The 17,180-nt window shown below is 41.4% G+C and overlaps 1 protein-coding gene across 1 annotated transcript in view; it reads left to right on the forward strand.

Annotated features, from left to right (window-relative positions):
* The first annotated feature begins 2,650 nt into the window (after positions 1–2,650).
* tln1 (talin 1) overlaps positions 2,651–17,180 on the forward strand; it is a 76,532-nt gene continuing 62,002 nt past the window's right edge. The window contains exon 1 of the mRNA XM_008288811.1: positions 2,651–2,822. The gene's annotated coding sequence lies outside the window, so the exon portion shown is untranslated. The remainder of the gene's footprint in view (positions 2,823–17,180) is intronic.

Genomic DNA, 17,180 nt, shown 5'->3' on the forward strand with positions numbered 1-17,180 from the left:
CTATACTGAGTTTTTAAGTCGCTTAACCATAATACATTTTGATATGAATTGATAAAAGTATTTACAAGGCAAGTGACACAGTAAAGAGTACAATTGTCAGGACTTACAAATTTTGCAGGTGAGATTTCAGCTTGCCATCTACACATTTCTTACATCTGAAACACTGAGCTTCATGTTTTATAGCCACAGGAATACATCAACCCAGGGCATGATATGTAGTTCTGTTCCTCACAGAAACCCCGTGTCCTCATGCACTCGGGCCGATGTGACCACGCTCATTACTGCTTACAATAGTGATGATTTAGTGCTGAGGAGGCTCTCTGGTGAACAGGCCCTTTGACCCAGGAAGTTCATCATCACTGTAGAATAAGACACTTTATTTTATTTAGACCACCACTCAAATAGCAACCAAACATAGTGAAGCACAAACCCAAAAATGGGTGAATTATACAAACTAGTACATACAGTCATCCTCAAATGTATTCATACCCTCCCATTAAAGAACGAAAAAAAACAGCTGTCACTGAAATAAGTTGAAATTGACAAAAGTCATAATGAATTAAAAATATATATATATATGTTGAAAATCATCACATTGGTTTTGAATTGGAGTTCAACAGAAATAAGTAAAAAAAAAACAAAAAAACAAGCAAACAAGCGTGATGGGACCCGTAAACTAATATTTTGTTGAACAACCCTTTGAGACAATCACTGCAATCAAGTGTTTTCTGTAACTCTCAGACTTCTGCACCTGTTGACAGCTATTTAGATTTTGGCCACTGCTCATCAGCAAAGTGCTCTAATTGGTCCAGGACAGTTTTGTTTTTGTTTTTTTAAATTATTCTTTTCAAGCACAATTCAAAAGCAATGTCTTTTTTCCACTCAATTATAATTTAGCAATTTTTTATTTATTATTACTTTTTCAGTTTATAGTTATTTGAGTGACTATTGTGAATTTTCCTTTTCTTTAATGGAAGGGTGTGAATACATTTGAGGACGACTGTAAATTGCCATAAGCAGTCACTGCTTCCACTTCAAGCCCAATGAGATACTTTTGGAAAAATCATTGTGTTTTCATGACCTCCTCTCCTCCTCGTAGTTATCTGAGTATTTTAAGTAGTATACTCAATGTGTTGATTTAAACTCAGATCAAATCAAATGTATTTGTTAAACACACAGTTGCACATAGTACAGTGCGTAGTAACGTGTTGTGTACCTGATCCAGCCTGCATACACGACACATGGTAACGATGCAAAAGAAAAAAAGGCCACGCAAAAACAAAGGGCCTGCGTAGGTATAGGGGTGTCCAGTCCTGGTCCTCGAGGGCCACAGTCCTGCATGTCTTAGATGTGTCCCTCTTCCAGCACACCTGATTCAAATGATCAGGATGTTATCAGGCTTCTGCAGAGCTTGATGATGAGCTGATCATTTGAATCAGGTGTGTTGGAAGAGGGAAACATCTAAGACATGCAGGACTGTGGCCCTCGAGGACCAGGATTGGACACCCCTGGTCTAGACAATATGTACAGAAACTGTGAAGCAGCATTTTCAACTGGGTTTAAGGATTTACATTTTTTAAATATAAAGTGGCTACAGAACAGGATTTAAAATAAAAAGTAAATCTTGTAGTGTTGTTGTTTTGTATAAATATGTGAGCGTAGAGTGTGCAACGTGTGTAATAGATCCATGCTGGGTCGAGTGTTAGGAGACACTCTGACAAATCAACTGTTAGACTCATAAACCCCCCAAAAACAAATTTCTTCCAGTGGAGATAAATGAAGACACCTTAACCTTGACCTTCGGCTCAGGCCTCCTGGTCGTCAAGGAGTGTTTCAGCTTCATCCCACACCTGAGGGGTTCCACATGGTGGCAGCATTTCTGCAATTTAAAGCTTTTTTTTTTTGAGAATTTAAATAGTTGGTGATCTGCATTCAAACCTTAAAATAGTCTAAATGTAGAGATCAATTCTGTGGGAATCCTTTACAAACAAATAAATAGGGCTGTGGAATAAATCCTGAAATAAACTTTATTGTTTCATAATGCCCAGAAAATAAATAAAAGGAATCCTTTGACAAGACATTTTTCACAGGATTCCTTTTTTTACACTTATACTAATATATGTACCAACTGACAGAAATGATCCATGCACTGCTGGCTGTCACTGGATGAGGATGTAGATAACTCAGCAGACTGATGGAGGCTTCTCCTCCCACATCTGCTCTTTAAAGACCTTCTACATTTGTACACATGACAGAGGAAGTGTTTCCTGTTGCTTCATATTCTGGACATCAGTGACTGTCGAGGTCAAACCCTCTGTGTGACCTCTGTAAGGGAAACTCTGAGAACTATGTGGTCCGTCAAACTGTGACACCAACACACCTCAGAACAACGTGTTCTGATCTCAGCTGTCATCCAGGAAACGACTTGAGAGGAACACTGCACCAATCTACCGGTCAGGAGGGAACAGGACGGTGGGCTGGTGGGTTTTTACGCCCTTGTATGAGCTCCAGCCCTCTGCTACCGTTCTGACCTGTCTCCTCGACAGGACTGGTCATGATGCATGTGTACCTGGCACCAACATCCATGTTGGATTCTTGCAGTTGTCCAGACCCGCCTGCATAGCGCCGCTCCGAGGCGCGCCGCCCCGCTGCAGCCAGGGTGGAGTTAGAGCAGAGCGGATAGGGAGGGGAACGAGACAAAGTCGCTTTGTGGCCTTTCCCCTTGCAGACAACTTGATTTCTGTCGGGCAGTAATTGCAAAACCGTCAACAATTCGGGATTTCAGCGGTCCAGGGTCGTGCGCCGGAGAGGATCGCTGCCAGGTCAGACTGAAGCTTCACTTTGAAAAGTTTCTCTCGACGAGTCCTGACGTCACCACACTCGATGTGGAGGCAGAAAGTTGTTGAGACGTGGGCCTGCTAGTGTACGGGCTGTCTGCTCACCCACAGGGTAGCTACACGCAGGACGCGCTCCACGCACGGAGCCTCCGTCCTGCGCTCCTGCGCACTTTGTTCAAGTTTGTGGTGAAGAAGTCTGGCGCGGGGAGACTTCATGGCGCGTCCGCGTCTCTTCCCTGTCGCGTCTTGTGAAATGTTGCTGCTGTGTCAAAGTTCCGTATTTTGCTGAGCTGAGGCCGCTGCTCACCCGGACTCACAGCAGCACCATCAGCGCGCTGCTGGCTGGGAAGCAGCTGCCAGACAAGCAGGACAGGAAATGTAGCCTCCGGGTGTAAATTCTTACACCACTGTGGTGTGTGTGTGTAACGGAGTGAAGGAATTTGCAGCGAGATGTCTTTACTTTTGGATAATTAGATGCTGTCAGTAATCAGCTAGAGGACAGGCTTGTGTTTAAAGAAGAAAGCGTTGATGGCAGCAGCAGACTGAGAGGCCTGATGCTGAGCGCTGCTGCCTCCATGCAGCTGCTGGGCTTCTGGCTTGGTTTAGTCTGATATGTGGGGCCATCCCACATTAACAGAAACACCAGGTTCCTACTTGCTAAAAAATGACAAAGCACCACACTGTGGTATGCAAAGAAATGTGAGTTTCATCCATAATCACTGTTCCCATGCGTTGTCTTCTGCATTTCATTTCCTATTTTTGGTTCACAAAGTCTAGTTGTGTCCTTTGTGCTTCTCTGTTCTGTTTTGTTTTTCTTTCAGGTTAACTTGGGCAAATGTTTTAGGGGCAGGGATTCACTCAGCTGCTCTTCTGTTGGTCTAATAAGCTGTCAGTCACATCCTGCCAGGAACTTTGGGGAAGTGATCACAGACCAGTTAGCCGGGTTAGAGTGCTCAGTGTCAGCGCTGGGCCACATGTTGATGTCGGCGCATCATGTCGACGACGTGGGTTGTACGTGAGAGTCATAAAGGGAACTGATGGGCTGCACTCCTGTACCTATACTGACCACCACATAACGCCAGAAAATGATTGAGTTTGTCCCCATACACAGTTTATCAAATGCATGTTCCAAAAAGACTAAGATGTCCTTCTACAGTCTCATTTTGCAGTGCATGTGCAAGCCAGCATGTTTTTCTTGACCTTCTGTCCCACAGTCCTTTGCACAGCAATAGATATCATAGACACATCAAATAAACCACAGAGTTGCATTAGTAGAAACAAGCTTGAGCCACCAAGAGCACACAGACAGGCGACGGCTTCTGTTGTACAACTGAACAACCGACTGCAGCAGATAAACCAGCAAAACAGTCAAAGCTTCAGACGCAATGTCATGATGAAGCAGTATGACCGAGTAGTATTGCATACTGCATGAAGCAGTTTGGGTTTTGTGAGGACAGCTGCAGCTACTGAAAGTAAAACAAGGGTTGGAAAGCAAGCATGGAGTGAGTCTGGGATTACATGAAGAGATAAGACACTGAGACAGCCTAAACCCACAAAGAACTGTGGTGAGTTCTGCCTGCCAACACCTTCAAAAACTGTGTGGAAGGGTAACCAAGAGAACTGCTGCTGTTTACACCACGACTGACTCAATTTGGGTTTTTCGTATAAAGTGAATAGATGGACAAAAACAAAATACTTTTGAAAACATCTTCACTTCACAGCATTTCACAGTAGATACAAACTTTGACACCGTATTGTAGTTCTGCTTATTAGTGGCCCAACACTGGTATTAAACCATATATTAAAATATTTTGCTATTTTACAATTGCTTGTAAACTAAAGTGAAGGTATTATTAAAACTAACAAACACACAAATGTATAGTTTTGTCAGTTTTTGCTTTTATAGAGGCCAGAACAATGCAAAAATATTTTCCTGCCTGTCAGTGTATTCTGATATATTTCACAGTCTTATTATACACACACCGCCCACTGTATCTTCCGATAGCATGACACCCGTCAAACCCAAATTAATACACCAAACACTAATGAAAGCTATGTGCGTGTGGTTTTTCTAACATGCTTGCGCACACTGCACATATCTCTCCACTGCTTTGGAGTTGAGTGTCGATAGAAAGACGAGGCATCTTCAGCGTTTTTGTGGGTTAAAGCAGCTGGGTGTCATTTCCCTTAAAAGATCTTCTGGCTTGTGAAGTTGGAAATTTAGCCTGGAACAATACTTGTGCATTCATAGCAGCAGGGTAGAGGCAGTTGAGGTAACTGAAATTCCCTCATCAGTCCTAACTTGTCTTTGGACTGCTACGAGGGCTGCGTCTTGACTGTTGGCCCAGCTACGGGGCATACTATCTGAGAGAACTGCCTTTTTAACTCTGTAGCTCTGATTTTAAATGATCTGATTTGTAACTGGCACAAAAACAAACAAAAACTAGAATTGTAAGCAATTATAACAGGGTCCAAGCAGCCTGATGCAACTCTGCAGCCACGCCCACCCACAGCAAGGCGTGTTATGAAATCTTCGTTTCACCAACCAAAAACAGTCAGGAATCTAAGGCATTGTCCAATAGGGCTGTAACTGGTGGTTTGACATACAGTGGCATGCTTCGCTGTGCTCAGACACCCTTTCACAGTGCACAGTGACAGGATGTGATCTATCCTTGGACCGAGTGGAATTTTCTTGTCATTCCTGACTGGAAAGAAGAAGAAAAGTTACTTCATGTTAAACATAAACTGATTATGTATGTCACTTTTGCTGTATCGCCAAAATCAGGAACATCCTGTCTCTGAGGGATGCTGAGAAACTAGTCCATGCATTTATAACTTCTAGACTGGACTATGGTAATTCCTTATTATCAGGATGTCCCGATAACTCTCTTAAGGAACCTCCAGCTGATCCAAAATGCTGCAGCTAGAGTTCTGACAGGAACCAGTAAGAGAGATCATATTTCTCCTGTATTAGCTTCTCTTCATTGGCTCCCTGTAAAATCCAGGATCGAATTTAAAATCCTGCTTCTAACACATAAAACTCTTAATGACCAGCTCCGTTTTACCTTAATAACCTTATTGTTGTTCCAACAAAACATCTTACTCTAGAAGCACAGGCCTGTTTGTGATTCCTACATGGCAAAGTCAGCATGCACTAAATAAAACAGTTAATTTGACACTTTGGAAGTGTTTGCATGGCTCCACGTCACAAAGTGAAGTCTTTATGTAGTGTTGGTATGTTAGCACTGCAAATGAGTAATTGTTGGCTCTTCTCATGGTAATAATTTCATTTTTCTCATTTCTTAACGCTAACCAGTGTTCTTTCTTTGTCAGTGCTCGTGTTAATTGTAAAACAGACACGTATATATATTACAGTGGTGGCCAAAATGATTAGAACACTTGGCATATTTAAGAGGTTTCAGTTGTTTTTGTTGAATGGCCGTTAAAATACCCATGAAACAAATGAAATATCTAATGAGATATTTACACAGGAAAATGTTACACAGAAAGATTTTTTTAAAACTTTTAATTAAATACGTACCGGTAATATACACAAATATGTACCGTAAATGCTTTTTTCTAACAGTGCCTGTAACACGGCTGGTTTAGAAAAATAAAAAATACAGTAGCCTTCCAGGAAAAGTCGCCAGTCACTAATTGATCGCTGTCGTCATCTTCCTCACACTAAAACCACTAAAGTCGTTTTCTTCAGTGTCGGAATTGAACAGCCTCAGAATAATCACTTCATCACACACTTCCTCAGTCTCTCTTTCGTTGTCGTTCTCAATGTCACTTCCGTCTTGAGGCAAATTCGTAAAAATCGCAAAAATTTGCCGCATCATTGTTTAAGCCGCAGTGTTCAAAGCGTGTGAAAAAACTAGTGGCTGTGTGATTCTTTTGACTGTACAAGGCCTGTCCTGCTCATCGAGTGATTGGTGACATCAGGGTTTTGTGGCCCCACCACCAATTGGTATAAATTCAAAGCCTCTCGGAGTAGCCTTGAAGCACACGTTGCTCTTTGAACAAGGCTGAGATGAAAAAAGGAACTAACGAGTGAGCAACGGGTTCAAATAAAGGCCCTTTTTGATGCTGGCTGGAGTTACCGCTGCATAGCCAAGGACTTGAGAAGCTGTCCAAGCACTGTAAAGTACACTTTAGTCCGTCATGATGCCATCAATTCACACCAGAACCGAAAGGGGAGAGGTAGAAAAACAAACTTTCAGACAGACAAGTGAAGTAACTCAAAATTCTCAGTCTGCAGGACCGAAAGAAGAACTCACGAGAAAAAGGTCACAAGATCAACACCACAATGTCTAATGGTGCAACATGTCCTTAAGAAATGTGTTAGAAACTAGGAGAAGAAGGACTTGTTGTCAGAATAGCAGCAAAGAGAAACATAGTGAAATGTGACATTTGCAAAAGAACAAAGAAATGGACAAAGAAAGATTGATAATAAGTGTTGAGAACTGATGAGTCCAGGTTTGAAGAGTCTGGCAACAAGCAAGGAGTGTATGTTTGATGGAGGGAGGGAGAGAGAGATACAAAAATGAGTGTCACTTGCCAACAGTTAAACACTGTTAATCAGTGTGTGTGTCTGTGTGTGTGTGTACATACATACAGTTGAAACCAGAAGTTTACACACACTGTATAAAAAGACACCACCATATCCTTTTTTTTTTTCTCACTGTCTGGCATTAAATCTGACTAAACTTTTTAAGTTTTAGCTCAGTTGAGATTACCAAATTATTTCTATTTGCTTAATGCCAGAATAGCGAGAGAGAGAATTACTCCAAAAGCAACATAAAAAAAGCGAGATTACAGTTTGCAAATGCACACAGGGACAAAGACCTTTATTTCTGGATACATGTCCTGTGGTCTGATGAAACTAAAATTGAACTGTTTGGCCATAATGACCATCGTTGCATCTGGAGGGAAAAGGGGGAAGCTTGCAGGCCTGAGAACACCATCTCAACTGTGAAGTACGGGGGTGGCAGCATCATGTGGTGGGCGTGTTTTGCTGCAGGAGGGACTGGTGCACTTCACAAAATAGATGCATCATGAGGAAAGAAGAGTATGTGGAAATATTGAAGCAACATCTCAAGACATCAGCCAGGAAGTTAAAGCTTGGGCGCAAATGGGTCTACCAAATGGACAATGACTCTAAGCATACCACCAAATTAGTTACAAAGTGACTTAGGGACAACAAAGTCAGTGTGGAGTGGCCATCACAAAGCCCTGAACTCAATCTCCTAGAAAATTTGTGGACAGAGCTGAAGAGGCGTGTGGAGCAAGGCGGCCAACAAACCTGACTAAAGGCAATGCTACAAATACTAAGGAAGTGTATGTCTGACTCTGAAGAAAGTAGTAAAAAAATTCACTCTCTCATTATTCTGGTGTTTAGCAAATAGAAATAATTTTGGTAATCCTAACTGACCTACAACAGGAAGAGTTTGGTCACATTTAATGTCAGAAAGTGAGGAAAAAAAAGGTTATGTGTCCTTTTATACAGTGTATGTAAACGTCTGGTTTCAGTTGTACATGCATACATTAAGGTCACTTTATTTAGTACACCTTGCTAATACCAGGTTGGACCTCCTTTTGCCTTTAGAACTGCCTTGATTCTTCGTGGCATAGACTCAATGAGGTGCTGGAAACAGTCCTCGGAGATTTTGGTCCATATTTACTTGATAGAATACTGCAGTTTCTGCACATCTGTTGGCTACACATCCATGATGTGAATCTCCCTTTCCACCACATCCCAAAGATGCTCCATTGGATTGTGGAGGTTATTGGAGTACAGTCAGCTAATTGTCATACTCAAGAAACCAATTTAAGATGATTGGAATTTTGTGACATGGTGCGCTATCTTGCTGGGATTACCATCAGAAGATGGATCCACTGTGGTCATAAAGGGATGGACACGGTCAGCAACAATACTTAGGTAGACTGTGGCCTTCAAATGATGCTTAATTGGTACTAAGGGGCCCAAAATGCACTATTCCCCACACCATTACTCCACCACCAGCAGCCTCAACTGTTGGTACAAGGCAGGATGGATCCATGCTTTCATGTTGTTTATGCTACATTCTGACCATCTGACTGTTGCAGCAGAAATCGAGACTCATGAGACCAGGCAACGTTTTTCAAATCTTCTGTTGTCCAATTTTGGTGAGCCAGTGCGAATTGTAGCCTCAGTATTGTGTTCTTAGGTGACAGAAGAGGTATCCGGTGTGGTCTTCAGCCGCTCTGTCCCATCTGCTTCAAGGTTTGATGTGCTGTGCAGTAGAGATAGTCTTCTGCATACCTTGGTTGTAATGAGCGGTTGTTTGAGTTACTGCTGCCTTTCTATCATCTCGAACCAGTCTGGCCTTTCTCATTTCACTCACTGTATATTTTCTTTTTTTCAGACTGTTCTCTGAAAACCATGGTGATTGTTGTGTGTGAACATTTCAGTAGATCAGCAGTTTCTGAAATAGTCAGATCACTAACAGTGCCACATTCTCAAATTGCCGTTCTTTCCTATTCTTGATGCTCTTTGAACTTCAGCAGGTCGTCTTGACCATGTCTACGTGCCTGAATGCATTGAGTTGCTGCAGTGTGACTGGCTGATTAGATATTTGCGTTAAAAAGCAGTTGAACCGGTGTACCTAATAAAGTGGCCGGTGACTGTACAGTTCCAGATGTTTCTCTTTGCATACTACGTGTTTTTTTTCACACACTGTGGTTTGAACAGTTTAAGCCTGTTTTTTTTTTTTTTTACAGCCATGCCTCATACATTCTGCTGAGTGTTAGACCCAGAGTTTAAACGACTGTGTTAATGACTTTACAACTTCATGCCATCCTCCCTCTGCAATAGTCAAGATTTTGATGGTGTCTTATGAGGTAATGCCCCATCACCAGTTTTTTTTTTCATGAATGTACAACTATAGCTTGACTTTTAAACATTATATTGCAAAGCAAATCAGAATCACATTATCTGTCAGAAAAATTACATTTAGATATCTCCCCTTAAAATGATCAGGCCTACAATATACCATTTAGTCTGCAGACCATATTTTAAGGATGGAATAATAATAATAACAATTGTGAAATTCGAGAATAACTGGGAATATTTGCAGCTAATCCACAAGCCACACATATCCAGCCTATAGACTAGCAGCTCAGTTGGAAAGGTGTCAACGTGTTGTATCACGGCCTGCCCTGACACCCGTTAAGGAAACCTGCTTTTCATTCCAGTGTGCTGCAGTGGACTGCAGTCTTTTAACTCAGCCATATTTGGTCAAGACAACATGTGCTGCCACTACTCCAGCTCAAGTCTAAAACAAATGAAATCATTTGTTTTAGACTTGAGCCAGTTCCCGCGTCTGTGTCAAATGCCTGGAGAGTTCAGTCAGACCAGAGCAGTTCATTTATAGATCATATAAACAGCAAGGGTCTTTAGAGATATTGATAAAGAAGTCAGTATTTGTGATTATTGACACACAGTGGTTCATAGTGGAAGGGAAGCCCTGCTCGATTGAAGTTTGAGGTGGGATTTGCTGAAGTAGTAAAACATCTGCAATTAATAATGAAGCCTGTGAATTATTTAGATTTTTTTTTTTTTCCAGCAAAACTGGCATGCTGAATAGGAAGCTTGTCTATACATTCACATAAAACCTGGCATTCTGTTTCACTTACCAAACACACGTGTGAATTGTCTTCAGGTAAAAAATGGATCTTCCTTTAATACTTGACGCAGCAGCTGCTCGTGTGCTCACATATGAGGCCACTATGTTAGAACAGCTTAGTATCTTATATAGGCCACAATGCATTACAGACAGCACGTAACTTACAGAAGGCCTGAGGAGGGGAATGTTTCCTGTGCTGAGTTGCTTTTTATACACCGGCCCTTATCTGTCTGTGGGCATCAGCTGGGATGGACTCGTGCAGGATGTTTCCCGCCTCTCACCCGCTGTCAGCTGGTGTAGGGTCCAGCCCCTAGCAACCCTCTGCTGGATAAAGCAGGTATAGGAGCACAACTCTGCGTCTTTACTTTTGTTTGTAATATCAACCCAGTAGTGACTTAAGCTCGCAGATACACGTGCAAGTAATCACAGAAAGTTACAGAGTTTGAAACACATTTGCCTGAGGATGCTTTGTAAAAAAATGGGTGACAAATCCTGGTCTCCCACTCATCCACGAGGGGGAAAAAGGAACATGTATATAAAATTAGATTTATTTAAAGTTACATTGCTTTTACTGGGGGAATTTTTTCTATTGCTCTTTTCATTCCTGACAACAATAACCTTACAAACAGTAGGCCTGTTTTAGTCCCAGTAGAAGCTCTGCAGGCACTACATGGGTAAACAAAGATAATTACAATTTATTATATTCCCCTGACAGTTTACAGTAATTGGTGAGCAGTCCAAGGCAGTGAAAGACAGAGCTGTCATGTCTCTGTTCATTAAATTAACCGAATTGTGTGACAGTGTGTGAGTAGCTAGCCTTTTAATAATACAGGAATGTACACTTGCCACAATCATAGTTGATTGTAAAATAACAAGAACGCTTAACAAAAATATAAATGCTGCCTTCTGCGTAATCATTTGCGATTGGCTACAGAGACTGCTGATGAAGTTGTAGATTTGAACAACCAGTGAATCTGATCGAACTGTGAGGAATCTGTTCAGGGAAGCTGCTTTGTGATCTTGTCACCTTCCAGGATTGATCCAACGGCAGCACGGCGTCGTGGCTCCAATGGGGGAACATTTCTGTTCCTTTGGACACTAGCAAAGTGAGAACAGTCCTTCTCACTGATGGACCTTGTTTTCAGATGTACAGATGACAGATGTCATGTTTGGCGCTGTACAGGGCAACACTATTCAGATGTCAGTGATGTAGGAAGAGCTGCCCATGGAGGCAGAGGAATGATGCACAGGAAGGGATATACCACGGATAAATAGCATGTCTGTATTTCATTAATATCAATCTCATTTTTTTCTTATCAAGGCCTGATGCTGCGTGTCCACAGGGCTGATTTTGCCAAATCTGCACAAAGTTGAAATCTAGTTTATGTAAATGAGCTCGTGAGCGACACTACGCCTCTACGTCCCGTGACCCTCCAGAACACGATGTGGGGCGTTTCACTACACAATGAATGGGAAGAAAGAAACTGACAGATCCTGCAGCATGAGGCAGCTCAGGGCACGGGGGTGTGCAAACAGTGCAACAAAGAGTTTTAAGACAAAAAGTCCTCAAATGTTGAATATAATCGCTTTAATTGCACTTTGAGTTTGAACTAATGTGTGAATGTAGAAGACAGATGAAAAATACAAGTAAATATAGATGACAAAGAAATATTTTTGTTGTTTAAGTATTTTAGTGGTCAGCCAATACTTATTTGAATTGAAAAACTTTGCTTTTTGTGTCAACTATTGCTATTTCATCAAATGTGATTAGTTATGGGACTCATAACGTCAACGTATATTTTTCTCCTAAATGAATGTTCTGCAGTACAGAGCCTAAAAACTGTGTGTAACCACCTAAATAGTTGCAGCATGCACTGTATATCCCAAGCAGCTTTGTTTTGAGTTGACCTGATGTTATCTTCCCTCTGCCCCAGAATTTCTCCATCTTCACATTCCTGTATTCTGCTGGGATTGGCTGCATTTAGTTCTCATGTTGGCTGCCAGTGAAATAAGGCTGAATAAAGCCTCTCTTCTGTCTTCTCTCCCTCTGCCTGTGTTTTGATGCTGGAATTCCAGAGGAATGCACTGTTGAATTCCTCTGCAGGGCTGGAGGTAGCAGAGAAGCTACATAGTTTGGGGCTCCTGTTGAACACTAACAACATCCGGGTAGTCCTTATAGAACGTACGAAGGCCTAGAAAACGGGGTATTTAGCACGATTTTTGGCAGACTGTAAGAGGGTCTTGAAAACTTGTAACAGTCAGCACTGTGGTCCTGTAACAAGAACAGTTAGAGGTCAAAAAGATGTTAACAAATTAAATACCACTTCAATATCTGGTGAGTCAGTCATCTCTAAATGTGGCGGTGTATCTCCACAAAGAGGAGCCTGGACAGGACAAAGTAACTGTTTTATTTTACTGTCTGGCCATTGATTTTGGAGCTGGACAGCCCGTTAGTCACTCACTGAACGGAAAGCACTAATGATTTCACTCACTAATAATAAAAATGGACGAGATTTGCGTGTGCACAGGATTAGCCTCTGTTTGTCTAATCTGTCTCTCCAGAACAGGACAGATTTGATAGCAGAGCACAAATAAGACTGGACATAGCAAATAAAATTTACATAAGGTCCCCGTGGTCCCTAAAAGTGCCCGGTGCTGAAGGTGTTGTACGGTGCCCTCCAGGAAGGCCAGTTCAGCTGCTGTCTATATTATTTCTAACTACCTTTAAATGTGCCTTTTATATTGTTTTACTTCATTTAAATTTGTCTAAATTAGCTCTAACTTTAGATCCTGCAGGGTTTCTCTCAATAATATTTTGAGGTCTTGACCTCCGGATGTGAAATGCCCTGAGATGACACACGATTCGGGGTTAATGTAAATACAGCTGAATTTGACCAACTGACTTTTATTTGGTAGCACTTGGGTTGCTATGATTTCTAAAATTATGCTGAGAGGTTTGTGTGCGTGGCTTGTGTCTCTTTGTAACTACCTTCTCATGACTCTGAAGTGTGCATCTGAATGAATGATAACTGAGACTCCAGGACTTGAGTGTAAACGAGTGTGTAGCGGTGCAGTCAGCGGGTGTGTAAAGTCTGTGACCCACTGACATGAATAAATGCTCTGTTTTGGCTCTTGCCTCTTGTGGTATCTGTTTTTAGTGTGGTTTGGACCGGAGGGAATGTAACTCATTAAGGCTGAGAAAAGGTGACTGACTCTGATATCGGATCATTCTGACTGAGGCTGATTTTCGTAACCTCAGTATTTACAACTTTATGGAGCTCATGATGTCACATATTCACAGATGTTCCCTGAATGCCCCACATTGCAGGCTGTGGTAGCTGCTGCTTGGTGGCTGACATGTGCTTAGACAGGTGTGTGACCGAAAAATACTTTGAAAAGAGTTCAACTGAGGTGTTCTAGTGTCAGATATGTCTTAAATGGAACAGAGTTTTTTTTTTTTTTTGTAAAATATGGAGCTCACCTACATACATTGTTCCTCTCATCAGAAAACAGTGAATGCAGATGCGCTCCACATCTCATGATAGAGCGCATTTTTAAATATAGATACCACAGTCCATCGAAGATATAGAGATGCTACTTTCCACCACTGTGGTTAACACAGTAGCTGCCTGCGCCGGTTACAGTGACACCAAAACAGCTTCATGATCACCGTGCACTCGCATGAATGCAACCAGTTGAAATTTCAAGTCGTACACACCTTTAAAAATACGGTCGCAAATACAACCAAAATGGTCACAGTCTGGAGCTCTGGAAAGGTATCAGAAGTGTGACTTTTTTATTAGATGCTTTTGCCTGAAGATACACTGAATTTTGATGGTATGTTTGTTGTAACTCGGATACCTCATGCTTGGTTAGAGTACATCCATAAGTCAGGACTGAATCACAGTACCACCACCAAGTAATGACGTGCTGTATGTTTGTTATCTGTACCTTTCACTTTAAACAGATCCATGTTTAATTTGGTTAGAAAACACCATCATGATCGCATTTTGTGATGCTTGAGAACTGCCAGTGAACAAGGGCCGTTCCTAACAACTTGTTTTCTGTCAGTTTATATATCAACTATTCTACCGATTAGTCAGAAGAAGATCAACTTTTCTGCAAAAAACAAAAAGACCATTTCATTTTCTATTACAAGTTCTTTTTTTTTTTTTTGACAAACTGCAATTCATTGTTGTCACATACAGCACAATATGATATGGAAACAAATTTACATGTTAAAGAACAAAACTGTAAGAATAAACTGCTCCAACATGATTTAAAAAGAGCTGTTATCGTTTAAGTCAGTAGTGCAGCTCCAAAAGAAACCTCTTTCTATTAAATCCCTTAACAAAGTGAAAAGCTAAGCAAAGTGATGCATCGACAGGGTGAATGTTTTAGAAGCACAGAGCGGCTAAAGCAGCTCTTCTTGTCCTTTATCCGACAGCAGTTGTCTGTAACTCCTGTGTGGTGAGTTTATCAGACAGTGCTGCAGTCATGAAATAAAAACTTTTGTGGTGCAGAACAGCAACTTGGTTATCATGTAACCCTAATGAGCCACATTTTCCTTTTTCATACTCGTTCTATTGCTTGACAACAAAAACATAAAAAGAAGTAAATGACAACAACTTTATTGGGAATTCAGCTGTACAAAAACACTGTCTATGTAGAGAAGGAAAGAAGAATTAGATAAACAGACCGCTGGAATACAACGTTATACAAAGTAATATGAGTTTTCAGTATCATATTGATCAAATCATTTTTAATGGGTTTTAAACCTGAGTTTGGCAAACTGGCTCGTTCGTTGCTTGTGCAATGTTTCACCTTCATGTACGAAATTAAAAGCCACGTGTAACACCCCACGACTTACAGAAAAGCCTCTTGGAGCCATTCTCTAAACCCAACAGAAAGTCAGCCATTTTGCATTTGAATTTATTTTAAAAATCATCTTCTTCTTTGGGCTGCAAGGTGTCTCGGTGGTTAGCATCGTCGCCTCGCAGCTAGAAGGTCTCCGGCTTCCTCCCACACAGTCCAAAAACATGTTGAGGTTAATTGGTGATTCTAAATTGTCCATAGGTGTGAATGTGAGTGTGCTTGGTTGTCTGTCTCTAAGTGTAGCCCTGTGATAGACTGGTGACCAGTCCAGGGTGTCCCCTGCCTTCATCCTGAGTCAGCTGGGATAGACTCCAGCCCCCCCGCGACCCTAGTGAGGGTTAAGTGGTGTATAGACACTGGATGGATTTTTCATATTTTTTCACGTTTTTTTGCCGCAGTAAATTTCAATTTTTCCAATATACAGGCCAAATCCTTAAAAAAAAAATCTCCCAGAAAATTTACCAGAGTGACTTCAAATTAGATCTTTGTCATCTAAGAACCTTAGGCATACAAAATTATCAAAACTGCGACTTTTCATTTGCCACTGTTGCAATAGTGATGTGGTGAGTTTTGATGTTGAATTAATATCTATGATCCACTCCACCTCATATATCTCTTGCTGGATAAGAAGTGTTGCACAAACACATCTGCACATTGATGAGTAACAGTCTCCATGAAGACGATACATAGCAGCATGATGTCAGATCAGTGGGTGTTCTCTAATGCCACATAGTGGCACAGAAGGAGATGCATAACTTCTTTGTGCAACATCCCATACAAGTCCAGGCCTGATGCACATGTACGCAACAAAACTCCTCGGCTGTGGTGCGCCTTGACATGCACAAAGTTGTGATCATTACTAGCTGCAGTTTTATTTTTAGAAGTGAAGCTGTTTCTGTTTTGCTTTGACGCATTTCTGAAAAAGCTTGCTTCAGTAGCAAACTGAAGAAGGAACAGGACTGATCAAATTCATTTATTTAAAAAACAAAAGTAGAAGCGTTGTTACAATTACTTTCAATAAATAGCAGCAGCATTTCTCATGACTTTTATGCTGATATGGACAAGCAGTGTCAACTTTCTTTTTCTGTGGTAGCTAGTGAAGACGGAGCTTTTATTGGAAACTGAAACACAAGTTAATCTGACACCTCTTAGAAACATCAGAGAACTCCCCAAATGCAGGCTGACTGTCTTGAGCAGACCCTGGTGCAGGCAGTCAGTGACTGTGAGTCAGAACTGTGTTGCAGCAGGGCCACTGAAGGCCACAGTCACACAGGATGTTTGAGTGCAGCTGGCAACGGAGACGGTAAAGCTCACTGGTTGCAAAGAAGTGTATGTACGCTGCACCGCTGTGAACTCACAGTGAACTATCCTGCTCCACAGCTTGTTTTACTGCGGCACCATTGCTTTACTGTCAACACGTGCCCATGTACTTTGAGTGAAGGGCAAAGACGCCCGTTTTACCTTTTTGCATTGTGAACAGATCTCCGGAAGCTACAACACCAAATACATTCATTTAACTAAACTCAGACAGAATTAATTTTTTTCCATGTTAGATAAACAAAAAGAAGACGGGTTGAATGCAGGAGTTTCACACGTGACTACTGTACTATCATGGAATTAATATTTAGAAGATATGCTGGTATATGTGAAACATGCAGGTACACTGTTGTAATGCTCTGATTCAGTGTGGATGAAGTTCTTTTCACAGGCAAACATGAAAACCACTGAACTACCTCACTGCTCATCAGCTAAGCTAATGGTTTGCTGTGCATCCTTCATTACTAATTTCTCTCCCATTCTG

The sequence above is a fragment of the Stegastes partitus genome, unplaced genomic scaffold (assembly GCF_000690725.1).
Source record: "Stegastes partitus isolate 25-593 unplaced genomic scaffold, Stegastes_partitus-1.0.2 Scaffold575, whole genome shotgun sequence".
In the NCBI taxonomy this organism is placed as follows: Eukaryota; Metazoa; Chordata; class Actinopteri; family Pomacentridae; genus Stegastes; species Stegastes partitus.